The sequence below is a fragment of the Bombus fervidus genome, chromosome 13 (assembly GCF_041682495.2).
Source record: "Bombus fervidus isolate BK054 chromosome 13, iyBomFerv1, whole genome shotgun sequence".
Taxonomy (NCBI): Eukaryota; Metazoa; Arthropoda; class Insecta; order Hymenoptera; family Apidae; genus Bombus; species Bombus fervidus.
The window spans coordinates 780368-794493 of record NC_091529.1 but is presented as its reverse complement, the minus strand read 5'-3'; the positions used below and the strand labels follow the sequence as shown (position 1 = coordinate 794493).

Here is a 14126-nt window from a genome sequence, read left to right as displayed (position 1 = left end):
CAATTGCGTATACACAATATCGATTTCGAGAGTAAAAAGTATAACTCTTACGATTGTTTTTCAGCTTATTGCACTTTTAAGCATTCAATGAATCATTCTAATACAGTTGTACTTCTAAAATATATTCAAATTTTCTTTCATTAATCCAAGACATTTCATGCTATTCGCCGACAGTGTATAATCTCGTTCCTTTATTAATCACGAGTTTGCTGTTCAAAGTTTCTTTGTTCTCGTGTCTCTATTTCTTTCAAGATTGATGAAATAAGAAGAAATTGTTTGATGCTAGAAATACTATACTTTCAAGATTTCTGATATTCCTTCTCTTATACCTTAGATATAAAAGCTAGACAATAATCTACTATTATTTTAAACGACATATGAAAACCAATTATTTCCCTTTAAAAGTCAAAAATTGCAAATAATTGTATTCTTTAATAAGAATAAGAATTTTCATCAACCCATTAATAGATCCAAATGAACTAACAATCTTTCTCGAACTAACAAAAGTCAAGCTTTGTTGCATTAACCATAAAATAGAAATGAAGGAACATTACCGTTCGATAATCAATCTTATCTTTAAATAGGCCTTTCATTTTTATGTATCTATTACACATGTAGTACATATGTAGTATAAGTACACTATAGCACAATCCTCATTCCTTTATGCATTCCTTAAAATATAAAAAGTATGCAAATACTTGAAGTTGTAAAAAATTTAATTTATTCACAGACTTTTTTATCAAATTTCGGTCAAGATATTAATATATTTTAACACAGATGAGATACGAAATAGATCTATCACCACACATCGTTTGTGGTTTTAAACTGTTCAAATTTTAATTTTGTCGATTGAATCGGTTCAAAATGACGTATAAACGTTAATTATTTAACATATCATTTTGTTTTTGAATTATTGATTAATATTCTGTTAATATCTAAAATGCAAATTAATTGTTTTTATTACTTTGTTCGATCAAAGTCGAGAGTACATTATTATCCTTAATTATATTATTATCTACATTTTAATAGACGCTCTATGGTTTCTGCAATCTGCTACAAAGTGCTTCCTATACTAAATAATCGATCTATTTCATTGGTTTCGATATTTTGTTTCGTTCCGCTAATTAATTAATTTAACTTTTCTAAAAATCAAAATTTAAAATAATCCTATTATTTGAAATAAAAAACTTTGAATTAGATTGCATTTTTTACTCACCTTGAAAAATTCTTTTGCGAGCAGATATGAAATTTTACACCATTGGATCTGAAACGAATGAAACAAAGTATATTATTATCAACCTTTTTCATCATTGCAACAATAGAAAATTAATCAGAGTAAATTCTATATTTCAATTTCGCCAAAGAAAGAGAATAAATATCAAGACAGTATATTATTGAAAAGTACTGAAGTTGCTATTTAAAAATATAGAAAATATTCAGAAAAGAAACAAGATGCAATTTCTTCAATTAATTACCTGCTGTTACTTTTTATAAATACATTCAAATCTTCTATGATTTTCACTTTGAATTTTATTTATGGCCGAGCTTTAATTAATTCTTTCTTTTCAATTTGCTTTATTTCTACATTATCATTAATCTCATTAACGCTCTTAATTTATTTCAATTTCGCATTACCGCACAAGCATTTATATTCGTTCTGTGATTAATTTTACTGTTAAAAAATACAGGAAACGTGGAAGAAAGAAGATATTTTCCTTACATTTAACATACATTTCATATTTATAGAATTATTCGAATATGCATCATTATAGTAATTTCTTTGAATCTTCAACAGTTTAAAAATTCGCATAGATCTGGTTCACGAATATGAATTTAATACACGATTTAAAATTAAGGTAAACTTGATATTGTTAGTAATTGATATAATCATTGCGATATCAGTAAACCAAAGAAATAAATTTTACACGCAAATATAAAAAGAAAAAAATGATAAATATGAGGAATTATCGGACAATATTCTCTTAGTTGAGGACAGGTTTGTGTAAATGGAACTGTAATGATTACTTCATAATTATTTCATAAGTATTCAAATTACACTGGAATCATATCATGAATAAATATTTTTAAGTCGCTTAAGTTATTTATTATTTTAAAATAATACTGAATGATAACTTTTAATTCCTTGATGTGTTTACACAAATGGTATTGTTTTAATTTAGAATTATGGTTTAAAATTTAAGTTATAATGAAATTGTATTATAAATAAATATCTCTTGATTAATCAGTTTATTATTTACACAAAGATATTTTAAAAGGTTGTATGTTTCACTCTTTAAATTTTTTATATTTGAAAATAACGTGAAGATTCGAAGTGGATGAACTTGTACATTGTATTGGATTGGCAACTAAGTGATTGCGGATTTTGTCAATACCACCTAATGACAAAATCCGCAATCACTTAGTTGCCAACCCAATAGTAACATTGCAGTATATGATGTAAAAACAAGCGAGGAAGCAAGCCTGAAAAATTCACATGACTACCGTCGTGTTAAAGAGTTACATCTGAAATATTTCCCAGCCCCGTAACGGAAAATAGCACATCCCCTTGAAAAGTGTATCGGTTATATCGCTCTTTAACCGGTGTCCACGCTCCGGGCCGTGTTCAGCCAAGCAGAAGTAATCGGCAGACGCAAAGTCAGCATTTCTTTACGTGTCGTGAATACTCTACTTTTCTTTTGTTTTCCTTCTGTTTACTACTTACATATGTGACCCACTTTTTTTCGTCAACTGTAATCCATTCATCTTCGCTGACGGTTTGTGAATTTTTCTAGGCTCAGTTCTTTACGTTTATATGTAAGATATAATGTCCGCCTGTCTTTTCGGATATTCAGCATTTTTATAAAAATTTAAGGAAACCTTTCGTGTACGATTGTTCGTCGCATAACTTATGTTGCAAGTAACAATACAACAAACTTAATGACTTAATCAGGCTGAACTTTACTTCAGTTCGAAATACAAGCTATTAAACCTTTTTTTTTTTTTATAGTGGGGAAATCCTCATGGACACTCGGCGCTGCGTAGCAACGACCGTGTAGTGTCGGACTCTTACCGACTAAAACCCCACGGTGGTCATCCCGATGTTCAAAGGTGCACCCGGGGTCTCTTGCGAATCACTACCGAGTGCAACTTCGTCGTCTATCTCCCTGCCGTTGTTGTTGTCTAGGGAGGCATCCCGGCTTGAGTTGGAAAGCTAAGGGGAACCACTCCCTCTAGCGCCACGTTCCCTAGTCTGACGCACCCGGGGCAGCGACGGTGGCGCCGCGCCCCTGCGTCGTACGGAGCCTCTGCGGTGTTGATGCGACGATCTACTGGGATCGGCTCTTCTCTCCCGGCCCCTTTCTGCCCGCTCCTTTCTCTGCATAACCTCCTCGCAGTAGGTGCGGACAGCGTTAAACTCCTGGGGCCCTCGGAGCATGGCCTCAACGACCGCTTCCGGAGCCAACCTCTCGCCGATGTCGAGCTGCAGAACGCGCCGCGGTTCCGCCCACGCTGGACAAAACTCTAGCGTGTGCTGTGCCGTGTCCTCCTCTTCCCCGCAGTGGTGACAGGTGGACGTCACCTCCCGCCCGATCTTCAGCAGGTACTCACCGAAGACCCCGTGTCCGGCGAGCATCTGTGTCGTCCTGAAGGTGAGCGGAACCCCGCCTTGATCTCTCCAAGCCTCCCAATTGGGAAGCACGGCGCGGACGGTTCGGTGTGGCCGCCTGGCGTCCTCCTCCATCAGCTGGGAGCGCCACCGCTCCCAGATCTCCAGCTTTGCCTCTTCCCAGACGTTCGAGGCCGAGAAGCCGCCCAGCGACAGCGCCGCCGTCGAAGGCGGTGCCCTCAGGTGTTCATGCACCCGACAGAGCTCGAGGGCCCGCAGCTCAAACGGGGGCGACGCCGCCAGCACTGTCGCCGACTCGTAAGATATTGTCCGATATCCTCTGGCTATTCGGATAGCGGTCGTCCTCTGCAGTCTCCTCACCAGGGTACGACTGCGACGGTTGGCCATCAGGTCTTGGGCCCACACCGGTGCCCCATAGAGGACCTGGGACCGGATCATTCCCTCGTAGAGTCGGCGGACTCCCGACCCTGCTCCGCCTATATTCGGAAGAAGGCCGCACAAGGCGTTGGCTGCGGCCGTCACCCTCGGGACCAGGAGCTCGAAATGTGGTCCGAACGTCCACCGACTGTCGATGGTGAGGCCCAGATACCTCATACGACACTTCACCGGCACCGCTTCGCCATTTATGGCCACGGACAAACTATCGGGAGGGGATCCGCTGCGGCGGTGGTCGAAGAACCACAGGGCCTCCGACTTGGCCGGCGACACGCTCAATCCCAGTCGCTGAATAGCGTGCACCGCGCATGCCACAGCGTCTTCTGTGAGAATCACGGTCTTGCTACACCACCGTCCCCCGGCTAGCACCAAGGTATCGTCGGCGTAGCAAACCAAGCCCGTGCCCGGGGGCATCGGGCATCGAAGGACGGAGTCGTAGGCCGTGATCCACAAGATCGGTCCTAGCACCGAACCCTGCGGGACGCCGCGCTCCACACGTCTTCTCTCTTCCCCGTTCCTCCCAGTGAAGGTGATCCATCTATCGTTCAGGTAGGCTCCGATGACCTCAACCAGGTACGCCGGCACCTAGAAGTGTCGCAGAGCCTCCATTATCCTCGCCCAGGGGATAGAGTTGAAGGCGTTGCTGACGTCCAGGGAGACCGCTACCGCCATCCCGTAGCGGCAAACCATGTCCTCCGCCATGCTCCTCACCCGCTTCACAGCGTCCACCGTGGAGCGACCCCGGCGAAAGCCGTACTGACTGTCGTGCCATCCGGGCTCCCGCCCCGTGATATGGGCCTCCAGACGGGCGGCGATCACCCTCTCGAAAAGCTTCCCGATCTCGTCCAGCAGGCATATCGGCCTGTACGCCGACGGCGAGTCCTCCTTTCGCAGCAGGACCAATCTTGCCGTCCGCCACATCCGCGGGTAGATGCCCTCCCTCAGGCATCGGGTGAACAGATGCCGCACGCGAGGGGCCACCACCTCCATCGTCTCTGTCCAGACTCGGCCCGGAACTCCGTCCGGACCCAGTGCCACGTCACGGGACGCCATCTTCTTAGTTGCCGCGAGAAGCTCCTCCTGAGTGACCCGCAGCTCCTCGCTCCGCTCCGTCGACGTCGTCGCCGCCGTTGCCGTTGACGACGTCTCGCCTCCGTCGGAGGAGAGGGACGATCCCGACCGCCCCGCGTCGCTGTCCTGACGCGGGAACAGCGTCCCGATGACCTTGGCCAGCAGCACCGGATCCATGTTGGCGGTCAGCGGGGGGGGGGGGGGGGTCGCAACTTCCTCGTTACCACCTTGTACGGCCGCCCCCACGGGTCTGACTCAACCGCCTCGATCAGCTCCTTCCAAGACCGAGCCTTCGCGATCTTGATCTCCAGCTGCAGAGTCCGTCTCGCCTCTCTGTAGACCCCGTAGCAGCGGGAGATCTCCTCCTCGTCGCGCGTCCTTCTACGGCGATGGGCCCGCACGCAGCTCGCCCGCAACTCCGCGATCTCCGGCGTCCACCAGTAAACGCAGCGGTTGCGTCCACTGCCCGGGACGGAGCGCGGCATCGAGGCGTCGCACGCCGTACTCATGTATCCTTGGAGAATCTCCGCCTCCTCGTCGACGCTTCCCAGACTGGTCGTCCCTCGGGCGTCCCAGCTCCACGCCGAGACGATGGCTGCCGCCCGCAACATCTCCCGGTCCCGCTCCTTCAGGCGCCATCTGGGTGGTTGCGGGCCGGAGCGGCTCGCACCACCTCGGGCGACTTGGTTGTTATTTTCGTCCACGTCCTCCGAGACCACCTCCATAAATATGTAGAGGTGACCGGACAGGGTCTCGACTCCCTCGGCCACTCTCCAGTCACGGATCCTCGGGTACATCTCCGAGGTGGCCCACGTGATGTCGACCACGGAGGACCCCCTCCACGCCACGCAGGCGCTCGCCGTACCCTTGTTTACCAGCAGGAGTCCGAGTCCCGCAGCCCAGTCTGTCAGCCATCTTCCTCTGGTGTTCGTCGCGGAGTTCCCCCACTGCGTCGAGTGGGCATTGAAGTTCCCGAGGACCAGCACCTGGCGGGGAAAGCACCTTTTGACGCATTCACCGACATGGTCCAGAAAGTCCCCGAACGCGGCCAGGCCGCTGTTGGGAGAGACGTAGACCGCCACCACCGCTATTCCTGCCCATTCGACCGCGACGTAGCCGCTGCCACGGTCAAGCAGGGCGCCAAAGGCACCCAGGGTCGGCGTCCAAGTCACGGCCGTCAATCCGTCCAGATCCCCGATCCAGTTGGGAGCGTCAGGGACGCAATACGGCTCGGCCACTGTCGCGAGGGCGACCTCACTCTCCCGGATGGTCTGGAGGAACAGGTCTTGCGCTCTTCTCGATCTGCCTAAGTTGCATCGGAGGAGACGGTTGAAATCACTCAATCACCTCCATGGCTTCCTCCCGGCCATCCACCGCTGGATGTTCGACGGTGCTCCCCTCTTGCATTACCTCCGCGGTCGGTTCGCGGATCGGTGGCTTCCTCTTAACTCTCGGCGGAGCACATGCCGCCCCGCACATCCTGTGGTTGGCTGGCGCCCCCAGCGACTCGCACAACGGGCACTTGGGCGCGGAATGCTATTAAACCTAATGCATAATCAACAATTCAATATTCTAAATACATTGATATGTGACACATAGCTAATGTTGATTACATACTGCTGTTATTAATCCTTTCCCTTTTTGTTAAAATTTTATTTAAAGAAGTAAAAATTGTTTTCAAAGAAATTTAAATGTAAGATTTCGTTCAGACTTTGGATCGTGAATCAGTCTACGGAAGATTAAATACCATTTCAAGATGAAAGTTTCACCTTGTAAAATAATCTAATTCAAATACGATAAATCGATAACACATAATCCAAGTGAAACGAAAGCTGAGGATCCCGCTTAATGACAAATTTTGGTATTACTGATACGGAGTGTAATATTAAGTTTCGAGGGTGGTGGTAGCATGATGGTACTCTCGCATTCTCACCAACGTTGTTGCGTCAAATTACGAAAGTTCCCCTATAAAATTAATGCCGCGAACGCGATCATTGTGTCTACCTGAGAATTAGGATTCTCGGCGAACTATGGAGGATGGGCTTACCTCCGACGGCGTCTTTAAAGTTCTACAGCCCGTGTAATTAGGAATGTTGAACTTCCCGTGAAAGCGGCGGCAAACTTGCATGAAGGCACGTATATGTATACTGGAACGTTTGCTTCTTACCAAACGGTTCTTTGTTCTTTCGTAGACTCTAATTATTCTTGAATCTCGTTAATTTTAGAGAAATATGACAGTTTGGTCTATTCGATGTGTATATTTTTCTATTACCTCTCTATTGTACTCGCGAATAGTTGGAGACATGGAACATGGTAGGATTAAATGGTTCACATATGTACATTTACCCACGTTAATATTCAGATATAGCATTATCTTTGTATTTATTGCTTTGTATAAGAGAGAATACGTTAAATATCGTATTGCTATTCTACGAGGATATGACTTATTTATCGTAGCTTAAATACGTAAATAATGCTTTCTTAACAATAACGTTTAATTGTACAATTCTACAAAGCAACAAATACAGACATAGTGTGCATGTTCGAATATCAATATGGGTAAGTGTACAGTACCCTTTTACAAAATTAGTTAATACTGTTACTAATGAAATTTAAAAAGCCATAAATTACAAGTAATTCATACTAGTAAATTCCCATGCATAACAAGATTGATGATAAAATATTTTTATTAAAACATCTTTTATATTTTTGTCCGTCGTAATATTTAAAAAAAGCAACATGACCTCCTACATACAATAGATATTATATTCTTACATACATTAATTTGATGCAGTTTTATTTCCTCTGAAAAATAGGTATTAGGGTACCTACACATAAGGTATCTTAAAATTGTTAGTTTAAAAGTTATTACAATTTGAAATTTACTGAATTATTTCGGTGTATTGAGAAATAAAAGTAAATCTTCCATACAACAATCTAAAGCAGATAATAACGTGCCTAAAGTGGAATGAAGGATAATTGAACCATTTGTTGTCATCTTTACATTTGCTAACATAGTGTACTAGAATAATTTCATAAATTACAAGTCGTAATAAATTTTTCTATTTTTATTAAATCAATTTTAATAAATTAATTTTTATTAATAAATTTTTAAAATAAATTTTAATCTAGTAATTTTTGGCGTACATACCTCATTACTTATAGAAGATGAAGATATTTATTGGTTGATATGGTTCAATGATCCTTCATTCATATATATATATTAATTACTATTACTATATGCTGATTTCGAAGCATTAAATTTTTCTTCAATATTTTTTTCTATCTATAATCGTTTTAAAAATATCGCAATTTTAGGATTAGTTGCACAGGAAACTATGTATAAATTAATTACAGTACGTATCAAGATAAACCATAGTTTATGTGATTTGATTTAACACCTATTGTGTAAGATTATTAAAAGATAGTGGTTTTTCTAAGTTCCTTGTAAAATTTATTCTATATAGTAAACCATGTGTAGTGCGTTAAAATATGCTTAATTACGTAAAATTATGCAGAGATATGCAAGAATATAAATAAATACTTAGATAAGCCGGAATATGTTGTGAAAAAAAATGTTTCACCTATTTTTATGTCTATTATATATTTGATACGCGTATATTTTACATATTTAACGCATTGCGAATTTTTAAGTTACATGAATTTGCATATCTTGACGATAACATAAATTCACAAGCGCGTGAATATTTCCTATCTTTTACGAATAACGTTATGCTCACTTCCTAAGTCGTTACAAGGTGTTCTTTTCCTGCAAAATGACGTCAATATATTCTATAAATAAAAATAAGAAGAAAATGTCATGTTAAAATAGACTTATAAAAGGTTTATTAAAAAGTTATAATAAAAATAAGAAATGACAACAAATTTGTTTAACAAATTGGTTTTGGGTTATAACGGAATAAATCTCAACGATAAAGGTCGAGGTGGTTTGATTTTTTGGTATCTAAGATCACCAGATATTACGCCACCAAAAATTTACATATGGAAAAATATTTCAACACCTCTACGTTTTAATGGACAAAAAGTAAGCGTATTTTTGCGATTGCGTATTTTTATTATAACTTTTCCATAAAGTTTGTGTAAGTTTATAACATTTTATTTTTATCTTTACTCACAGAATATCCTAACAATGTTTTATGAAATGAATCTGACACCCTATATAACCTCTTGTATTCCAAAAATCACAACCCTGTGTAATTACATTAACAGTCCATTAATATCTATATCGTCTAGCATTTATAAATTCTAAATGGAATTCATAGATAATATAAAATAATGAAGATTGTTTAAAATGTTCTTTTTCTATCAAAATATACAGTTTGATAGTGCTTTGAGAACTGGAAATTGTTAAGTTTTATTCTCGATCGTTTATAATTTGTAAGTCAATAATTTCGAAAGAGTCGAAGGTAACAGAATCGGTGATCCATTATTTTCAGGCGAATAAACTCTTTTGCATTGAACATTATAGCCAATCATGTGTTAGCATTATAATGTTAAAGGAAAAGGAAGAAAATATCATTTTATTAGTTATCAAACTCTGTGAGCAGTGCCTGTCAATAATGTTCTCTTTTGAAATCTTCCGCTTCATTTTCCTGCTTCACATGTTGTACAATCCCTCCTGTTTCGCGATAAAAAACAAAGGAACATGCAATCCATGAATTTCTGAGAACGAGCTCTTCTATTGGCTCGCTCGGAAAGTTCGTTCCGATTTTTAAAGAAAATTCCATCGCAGCACATTAAAATTCCGATATCCATTTATTGAATTATATAGGTACCATTTTGTCCTGCAATCTTTCTCTATCTTTCACGTAACTTGATGAGTCCTCCCTTCCAGAACCTCTCAGATTTTTCGGAGAAAAACTTTTCACTGTGATTTTTTTATGTCGTTCAAAGAATTAAAGTTTTTGGTATTAAAGGAATTTTGTAATGACTCAAATAGGTGAAAATCTGAGGGTACAATGTTTAGTGAATACGGTGGGTGTGGTAGCCATCCCAACCAAGCTCCAACAGCTTTTGTCGAGTAGTCAAAGACGCATGAGGCTACGCATTGTCCTGATGAATCACGACACCCTTTCGATTCGCCAGTTATGAACGTTTTTGCTCTCGTAGGAGAAAATTTTGTTTAAATATTTTATCGAAAAATGATATCTTGTAAATTTTTGATAAGAAGTAGCTGTTTAAATAATATATATCAAATTTGAACTTTAGAAACATGTTTTTATTTTCTTTGCCAAATATTAATTGATTCTTATCGATTAAGTTTGAAATTTCGTGTGCGAACCACACACGATGAAAATAGGCAATATGTGTACTTTAAATTTTTTGCTATGTGTCGCTCTGGATTAGATAATGTTTTTAAATTATTCTAATATATTTCTTATTAAAATCTTACAACAAACATTGAATGATTAAGTATTTATTCGATACGCGCACACATACACACATAGATTCATAAGTTGACGATTATATATTTTTCCATATATGAATTTATAGGAATCTATAAATTTCTTATCAATTCATAGCCTTGAAAGAACTAATGAAAATTAAAATTATATTTTGAATAATCTCAGAAAGAGATGATAAATATTTCAAATATTAGAAAATAATATTTATTTATCTCATTAATTATGTAATGGCTGTTATATATGAATATAATGACTATATAAGAAAAATTGAAATTTATAAAATGAAAGGAAATTACTTAATAAAGTAAAGATATAAGTATTTTAAATTTTACGTTATAACAAATTTTAATTTTTGACAGCTTCATTAAAAGGAGTTAAATATTTCAATTATTTGAAAATAATATTATAATATTTATTTATCTCGTTAATTCTAATACACAGTGATCGTTATTGAAGAAAATCAAAATTTACAAAATGAAAGAAAATCATTAAATAAAGTAAAACAATAAGTATTTAAAATTTATTTTATTAATGAATTCTAATTTTCATATTAATATACAGATATTTATTTGCGTTAGATTCCATTTCCACAAAGAAGATAATTTTTTCACTTTTTCGTGTTTGGTAAAACCACAACACTTTACTTGTTTCAACTTTTCTAATTACGTAAAGCAAATTAAATTACATCTACTCAGAACAAATTTATCGTTGATTAAACTACTCGGTATCGATCTTTGATGGGGTAAACACGCAACGATTAAGTATAGCAATTACCAGCAAGGATTTATCAATTTCCGCCCGACAGTCGTTCCGAAACGACATTTCATAAACTTTCATCAGATCTCGTGGTTCAGTGTATTCATCCATCATGATATGGGTACTGAAAATCGCTTTCAAGAACTTCCATCAAACGATTCGACATTTTTTCGTTCGATTGTTTTACGTGTTTTATGAATTCTACAGATCACGTATGTTTCACGTCGAATTGCAACGAAGTGAACGTTCGTACAGAAAAGAAAGAATTAAAGAGTACTTGAATATGAAGGAAAAAAGAATGAAATTTTTATGAAATGCTCATAAAATTAATGAAAATGAATGAAAAGTAAAAATGGAGAGGAAATGGAGGTGTATGGCTGTTATGATCATATTATGTAACATTATATGAATTTTGTGCAAATATTTATTTAATGAAAAATTTTTATGCAGCACAAGTAACCATCTTAAACATATAGTAAATGTTAAAGATAACCATGTATAATGGATAATTGATTATTTAAGTACTTTTGTGACCTCTGTGAAATATATATTTACACTATTAATATATATATTATCTTGCATCTTTCATGTACATTTTCTTATTTGTTTCAAATATTACCGATGTAATCACGATAGTCGGATCTTATCGCATATAATCATGTTTCCATCTCAATAAAAGTAAACATTAATTTTATCAAAAACACTGGCAAACACTTTGCAAAAACAATAAAGTCTGACACGATTTATTTTAATTGGTTTAGTAATTTTAGTTAGCGTGATACTTCTACATTATGTAAACTTATTGTGTTCGTCTTTACATATAAGTTTCTCAGAAGACCAACTGGTCAACTCCACTTCAAGTCAATTTCTCAATCTCACTATCCAAGCGGTTGATGTTAAGATATTCACACGATTGATGTTCGATCCGTAAAAAACAAATGACTTACTTCTATAAATTCGTTGTAAAGAGATGATATAAATAATAGATAGTAAAGTCCAAGATAAGTTTAAAGAATAATGTTTATAATATAATCACCTTTCTTTATTTTCCAATTTTGGAGTTGATCAATGTCTCTTCTGAATGGCTCATCGTATGTAAAGCCTCTTATTATTTTGTCCTACATTGTATATACATTCGACACCTGTCCACTCCATGGTCTAGTATCCCACCGAGAAGGTGAGTTCAAAGCGTTTCCTTAAAGGGGTGGTTCGAATCGATCCAAGCCACTGGCGTGTGTTCGAAAGGTATCGCGTCGTTCACTGGCAAGAATTAATTTATCGTCGGGTCGAGCACGCACGCGGCTCCAAGCGATTCCAGCATCGCGTTGTTGGCACGCCTCGTCATTTACCCTCCTCGAAAGCCCATGAATTTATCGAATCCTCAGCTCCCGACGTGCCACGAATTTTTCCACCTCCTTCGACCAAGTTCTCACCGTTGTTATTTAGCCCCCGCTCCGTGCTTCTTCGTTGTTTATTCTCCGAATGCTGCTTTTCTTGTTCCATCTTGTTCCGTTAACTAAAAAGGTTGAGTGAGTCAAGTTTGGACAAGGAACGTGTAACAAGGGGCAAATAATGGATTTACGGGTCGATTGAGATTTTAGGTTGGGAATGAATCGTTTAATGAATTTAGAGTTTGTGAATAGAGTTTGTGGATGGTTTAGCAAAAAATGAAATTTCAACTGCCCTATTTCTATAAATGTCTGTAATTCTCACGATTTGTATATTCTATAAAATATACATATATTCTAACATAAGTCAGATAATAGTTTATAGATTCGAATGCATTAGAACTGTGATGTAAATTCATAATCAGGCTTAGGCACATTTTATTTGGAATGAAATAAAAATCAACAATATAAAACAATTAATTATTTTGCTATTATTTTGCTGTAACTTCATTTTGCGTAAAATTCAAATAAATCATTTTGGAATAATTTCAAACAAATTAATTAAATCATTCAAATAATGTAAAAAGCAATCTGACATAAGAGGATGTGATGAGATTATTTGTTATTTTATTTAGATGTACTAATTTCTACTTGAATTTTTACAATATCAAATTCTCAAAATAATATACTCAAAATTGTTCTTGAAAAATATCCATATTGTAGTAAATTTGTTTGTGTTCATGAGGCACTGTAAGATAATTTGTATTACTGCCGCAATTTGAAATGTTGGTGTAAAAGCATTAGAAAATATTGAATAAATTACCTAAATCAAAATTTATTCAAATACAAAATAATAAAATAATCTAGAGAAAGATCATTTCTTATTCACAACTATTTCAAAATGATGTATAGCTAAATAAGATAACATGTTATTCAAATAATCATTATATTATTCAAATATATTATATAAATAATGCATAAGCTTGTCCATAATACTGCTATTATAAATTCTAGTTTGATTTAGTTCTCAATTATTTTTAGCATTTCTTTTTTTCTTTGTGGAAAAATCAGTATTTGCCTAAGTCTATTAATATTTGAATTGCGAGAGATCTTTTAACATTACTTACACTGTAATAGAAAAAAGGATTCGCGACCGATAAAATCTAGAGCATTTCTAATTCTTGCGCTGGTTTAATAGAACGTCCACTGAAACTGATGCTGACGAATGCAAATAGTTGAAAATAAAGGAAAGAAGTAAATGACTGACGGAAAGAACATTATTCCCAATTTAATCTAGAAAATGACATTCTGTGCTAATCCGCTCCTCGTATCTGTCAAATCGGATTAAGTCATAAAGTTGCTAAATTACTATTTGTAAAAGTTATTAATGGAATCCCCTGTAACTGAGAATGGCTAGTTATC

The 14126-nt window shown here is 38.0% G+C and overlaps 1 long non-coding RNA gene across 1 annotated transcript; it reads right to left on the bottom strand.

Annotated features, from left to right (window-relative positions):
* Positions 1-769: 769 nt before the first annotated feature.
* On the bottom strand, positions 770-12509 carry LOC139993729 (uncharacterized). The gene is made up of 3 exons (XR_011801443.1): positions 12353-12509; positions 1476-1657; positions 770-1264 (listed from the first exon to the last, which is right to left on the bottom strand). It is a non-coding gene; the product is annotated as an uncharacterized lncRNA (long non-coding RNA).
* Between the last annotated feature and the right edge of the window lie 1617 nt (positions 12510-14126).